Source organism: Mytilus edulis, chromosome 1 (genome assembly GCF_963676685.1).
Source record: "Mytilus edulis chromosome 1, xbMytEdul2.2, whole genome shotgun sequence".
NCBI lineage: Eukaryota > Metazoa > Mollusca > Bivalvia > Mytilida > Mytilidae > Mytilus > Mytilus edulis.
The window spans coordinates 1,115,223-1,121,737 of NC_092344.1; the positions used below are offsets into that span (position 1 = coordinate 1,115,223).

Here is a 6,515-nt window from a genome sequence, read left to right on the forward strand (position 1 = left end):
ACAACCATCCAACGAAAGAGCAGAAAACAGCTGAAGGCCACCAATGGGTCTTCAATACAACGAGAAAATTCAGACAATGAACTGAACATCATCTTTTTTTGTTAAGTATTTGCAGTTGTTCAGATCTGGACCAAAACCTTCCAGACATTAAAACAAAATCAATGACCTAACTGCTGGGAAAAGAGATAGTCATCAAAGGGTATAATTATATATTACCAAGTGTATTTCAAATTTTCTTAAAGGGAAATTCCGCGATTTTTTACTTATCATCTAATTATGTTCATCTTAACATAAAAAAAACATTTGCAAAGTTTTAAATTTATAGTCCTTCTAATAACGGAGAAAATCAAGTATTTGTACCTTTTTTGGTTGAATTCTCGAGTGGGTCGTGACGTATTAGCCCGATTTATTGAATTCTGGGAAAAAATAAAATCTGTTTAACTCTTATAGCTTATCGACAATATACGTAATTAAAAGCGCACAGCTGACGAATGGTCGAAGTTATTAACCACAATTTAAGAATGAACGAAAGTGAATATGCATATATATACCGTTTGTATTGATTGAATTAAACTCCTATAAAATTATCTCTAGTAAATGTTTTTGAATAAATTTAATTAATTATTGTTGAGATTTTTTTCATAAAATATTTATTGAACATTTTTACTGATATTGAACTGAAAATATTTCAATTCTTTTTACCGTTATTGTTTTGATAATCATTTCAATGCAACTAATGTGTGAGCAGAGTGTGTATATTATTTTGTAAAGGTCACTGTATATTTCTCGGCTTGAGGTCAATTCGTTTACCTTGTAGCTATTTAGCCGCAGGTGTGAGTTCAAGCGTACACAGGTATAACTGTTGTTATTTGGAAAGGATAAACAGAAAGAATTAGAAAGAGTATATGCTGCCATGATGTTAATACACTAAGATTTAATACACGATGAGAATAAAGATACAATAATTAAATTGTGTAAATTAATTGAAAATAAAATTCTGATTCGTAATTCCGAAAGTGTATAAAAATAAAAGGAAACAATTTTTGATTACTTTCTTAGCGGCAATTGGCGTGAAGATTCAAATATGAAGCAAAAAATAGTAGTTTTAATCTTTAATAAAAACTAAATGCAATATTACCCAATTTGATATACCATTGTACATCTGTTTGATATCTTGTACAGATAAACGACAGAATTACCATACAAGCATTTATAGTCAACACAATCAGAAAGAGTTCCCATCGTTAGACGGGGAATATGAAGGCTTCCAAGAATGAACAAGTGACATGTCTCACTCTGAACAGTTAGAAAACAGACTATCGACATCGACCGCTTGTTCTTGATATTTGAAACTGTATGCATATATATACGTATACGTTTATGATATAGTGATGAGTTCTTGCGTCTGACAAAAACTAAATTCCTTCATGGTTATATCTTGCCATACGTTTATATTGGTTTGTAAGGTGATTACTCAAAATCGTTATTTGAAAATCCTGTTTGTGAGATGTAGATTCATTTCAATACAGAAATTTCGTCTATATATTTCACAAGTGTATAACACGGAGAAGCTCTGAAGGTTCATTACTCCCATTTTGTTTGGGTGTGAACCATCGATGTTTACAGCAATATCAAAGAATAAGGTGAAGATGGTAGAAAGAACTATGGGCGTCATGTGGCATATATTACATGCATATCGGACAATGAGTTGTCAATCTGTATGAAAAGATTTCCAATACAACTATATTATTGAGAAGGAATGTTTACATGCTATACTCTCGTACTAGTATTACAGGGTTCATGTGGCGTTCACCTTAGACACACATCGTTTTAACGATGTTTAAAAAAAGACAGAACCAATTTAATGTCATATTTCCCTATTTTTTAAATATAACTAAATTCTTTTATCTGACAAGAATACCCCTATTTAGCGAACAAGTAATTTATTCTTTTTTCTGTTATTGAATACCAAGAAAGAAAATAAATCCCGAAATTAATTTGAAACTTTGATACTCAAAAGTTTCCCAGCAAAATATTCACATCCCCTGGGGATAATTAGTGTTCGTCCAGTGGCATATATAACAATTGTGATGACGAACTCCTTCCTTTGTTTGAGAACAATCTTATTGAAATATAAATCTGTGATTTTCCTAGGTCCACAGCTTCAATGAACCAAAGTAAAAGTTATACATCAACCTGTATTTAAATCAAATTGGTTCTCTTCTTCTTTTGGTATACAACTGTAGTCTATCGACATTCGATGATTACATACTGTTGGCATACGTGGACTAGTCTATATTCAACACTTTTACCCCTATTTATTCAAAATATATGTTTTTTTCTTATGTTCAATGTATACACGTATATATTTTAAATTGCGCTATAGTTCCGTAACTTTCTATCCAGTCGTATAAACGAATCGTCGGCAAGTGCGTACATTTTTTTAAATCAATATTTCTGGTCTGTTCCAATCTGTCCTTCACTATTGACAATGACTATAGATTACATTTTCCCAAATTCACCCTTGGAAAAAATATTTAAATAGATTTTAATTTCATCAAATCTTATTTTTTGGGTATTATTTATATTTTTATGAATTATATTCTTTACACCAGAAATGTTATTTATAAACAAGCGTATGAGTTTAGTAATGACAAGTAAGACAGAGTTGTATATTATACATCTGATAGTTCAAAAAGGAAAGTTATAAGTTATAAGTTATCAGCCGTGTACACTGATCAATACCTGCAGAAGTGAAACGATGCATGAACTTGCAAGCCCGACAGGAAATCGCTTGAATACCTGGACGTGTCACCTCACACCCCTCACAATACCTTTGGAAGTAATACCTTTAGCCATGCTGGTGATCAGATGAGGGAAGATCAAAATATATTTGAAAAAAGTTTATTACTTTAAAGAATTATGAACAAATTTGATTTTCGAAAACAATTTTCACGGAACACTTAATTATGATTTCGACTTTGACTTTTCACCTAATTCCAATATCAACAGTTTAAAAACAACAGACCATGGTATTTTAAAAAAAAGTAAGAATATTTTCCGTATCAAGTTAGTTAGTCGGATTAAACAACCGTACGATTGACAAGATATCGACACGCAATTACGACTACATCGGTTACTGTAGTTTTGTTTCTTTGTGGTTTATAGACATATCGTTTTTATTCATCGGGAAAGAAGACAAGATGGCGGATCTCGGAGAATTGATACTCTAAATTTAAAATCGATGGTGATCGCTTATCTAGCGGAATAAAACTTTAATATCTATGAATTTGAGCATTTTTATACAGAATGAACATAATATCAATTTTTGATTTTTTTGCGAAGTTTCCCTTTAAATTTTTACAACTATCATTAACACCAAGGTTTTTTACAATATCAATCTTCCTAACAATAATGGACAATATCAAACTGAAATTATAAATGAACATTACACATAACCTGAGCATTCCTCACATTTATTTTCCTTACTTTCTTGGTGATCAGACAAACCTTTTCCTTTGATCCTCGGTGAAGAAAATTGATTCAAAATTAACATTGGTTCAATTATCTTTATTTAATTTCATATGGGTTAAGTAATAATTGCACCTTAGTTATTATTGATAGACATATTTTATTTTACTTTATTCTGGACTAAACTATTTCTACATATAAAATTGTAGATTATAATTTTTTTTGTTGATAAAACAAAAAGAAACTATTAGGTCTCTGTAGCCCTTTAAAGTTAATTATTTCTTCTGTCTAGGACAAAATCAATACTGCAAGTATAAAACATCACAATACTGATTTATCATTAAAATAATCTTGTTCTGTCTTAAAACACAATTTACAGATATTACATCCAGTTAATTGTGTTAGGTTGTTTAGGCTCTCAGAAAACTCTTAAGAGGGTGACCTAAAAAAGATGAAACGTCCATAGCCACATATTAAAAACAATGAAAGGAAACCTACAAATTAACAACGCTGGAAAAGTATGACATTTTTATCTGGAAGTGGTAACACTGTAGTAAATATATTTTGTTCAGCACTTGCGATAATCTCCTTTTTCAAAGTAAACTTTCAATGAACCGAGATATTGAAACACAGATAGGCATGAAGGCACGTACTACACAGAATAGTCATCCGGTTTAGTTTAACAGAAAACTTTCTTAAATATCTAAAAACATATTTTCCAAGTATTGTCATGAAATTCATCCTATTATACATTTTAAAAAAACAACCTTTAACAATGTCTGAAGAACAAGCATCTGAAGACAATAATGACATGAGTAGGAAACTAAAATACAGAAAATATAGTGCCACACATAACACAAAAAAATAACTTTTATAAAAGATACCATGTGTACACTTAGATTGTTGTTTTTCCGATAGTACTAACTAATGAGATGAAATATCTACAAAAATATCAGTGAAATACGGACAGCATTTGAAATCTAAACAGACAGGTTTTAAATCTAATTACTTAAAAGCAACCTTGTAACCTAAATTTGAAAACTGATTGCAAATTTAATTATAACGTGCAGCTTGGGAATCAATGCTGCGACAAATTTCATTTTAATTCCAAACAGCCTCAGCAAGATAAAGCACCAAAGTGGAAAAACATGAAGTCATTGATAAAATTTAATTAAATCACATTTTGTACTTTCAATTTCATTATTTATCATCAAGTGAGGTAAAAAACAATTTATAAATCTGGTTTAAAAAAAATTCATAGAATAGGGATTTTAAATAGGAAATAACGTAAAACATAATGCAATGACTGAATAAGCTGATTGAACTACCCCTGTTTTGTCTATTAAGATTAAGGAGGAACTCGATAGGGATCAAAGTTTTCTTTATGGTGTTCTGTTTAGGTATTACTTTAGTCTTTGGTGCTATATGTAGGTAATGATTGGCTTAAGGTAATGCATGGTTTGTTTTTTTTTTGTGTTCTGATGAAGTAATGCTTGGCTTAGGGTGTTCTGTTGAGGTAATCCTTTTGTGTTATATCTAGGTAATGTTTGGCCATTGACATTTGTGTTATGTTCACATGGATGTAATGATCCGCCTATGTTGTTATATTTAGGCAATCCACAATGCCTGGGTTTTGATGTTCTATTGAGAAAGTGCTTGAATTTAAGTTTTCTGTTGAGATCATGCTTTGATTTTGGTGTTCTGCTGAGATAATGCTTGGAATTTGGTGACCTGTTGATATAATGCTTAACTTCTGGTGTTCTGAAGAAATAATGCTTGGATTTTGGTAATCTGTTGAGATAATGCTTAGATTTTGGTGTTGTAGAGATAATGTTTGACTTTTTGGTGTTCTGTTGAGATAATGATTGGCTTTTAATGTTCTTTTGAGATAACGCTTGTATTTGGTGTTACTTTTATGAAATGCTTGGCTTTTGGTGTCCTGTTTAGTAATGCTTCACTTTTGGTGTTCTGTTAGGTAATACTTGTTCAGTGTTTATGTCTCCTTTAGATGTTCTAATAGGATGAGTTTTTGTTTTAGTTAGCTGAATATTTATCTGAATTACTGCATTTCCAAAAAGATATAAAACCGTTTTCTGGGAAATGTTTTTTTAATAATGCTCCCCTATTTCTATATATGTGCAAAGGCCTGTTGGTGACCTTCTGCTGTTGTCTGTTCTATGTTGTCAATATAATAGAATTTGATGTGACTGTCATACAAGTGAGAGGTTAAGAAAGCTATAAAACAAGGTTTAATCCATCCTTTTCTACATAATAAAATGCCTGTACCAAGTCAGGAATAGGAGTTTTTGTCCATTCTTTTTATTTGTTTGAGTGTTTGGTTTTACTATTTGGTTATGAACATTCCCTTTTGAAATTTCCACGGAGTTCAGTGTTTTTGCAATTTTACTATTTGTTTACCCTGGTGACATAAAAATGTTAATTTTGAACCATTTACTCTTTGAGAAAAACTGACTGTTGTAAAAAAAAAAGAACACACCTTATTTTTTTTAAACAACAATTTTAAAAGCTGTGTCATAGGAATAAAAATATAAAGTTTTAAAATGTGGCATGTTAATCCTATATTAAAATGTCAAATTTACATAACTTTTGTTCACTTACCTTTTATTTTAATCAAATCATTAAATGTTTGTGACTGTTAAACTTTTATGTTGTAAATAATATTTGTAAATCTTGTGGAATGTAAATAGTAATCTGGCATTAGTTCTCCACCAATCTCTGACTCCACTTTAAGTCATGATCTCTGCTGCATGTCAAGTTGTTAAGCCATCCACAGACACCAGAAGAAAATAGTAATACTTATTCATCGCTTAATATATTTCATTGCATTAGACATAATATGTGAAAAGTATCAGACTTTATCTTTTTAAGTCAGTTAATTATCAATAACAATCCCCTATCAGATATTGTCTGAACTATCACAATTTGATTGTCCATATTAAATCTCTTATGAATACAAAACAAGCTAAGATCTTACATTTTTTAGCCTGAGTCGATACACGATGCAACACAAGTCCTTCAATAGC

The 6,515-nt window shown here is 30.7% G+C and overlaps 1 protein-coding gene across 1 annotated transcript in view; it reads right to left on the reverse strand.

Moving 5' to 3' along the window:
• LOC139521208 (receptor-type tyrosine-protein phosphatase S-like) overlaps positions 1-6,284 on the reverse strand; it is a 151,906-nt gene extending 145,622 nt beyond the window's left edge. Inside the window, exon 1 of the mRNA XM_071314585.1 lies at positions 6,091-6,284. The gene's annotated coding sequence lies outside the window, so the exon portion shown is untranslated. The remainder of the gene's footprint in view (positions 1-6,090) is intronic.
• Positions 6,285-6,515: the final 231 nt, after the last annotated feature.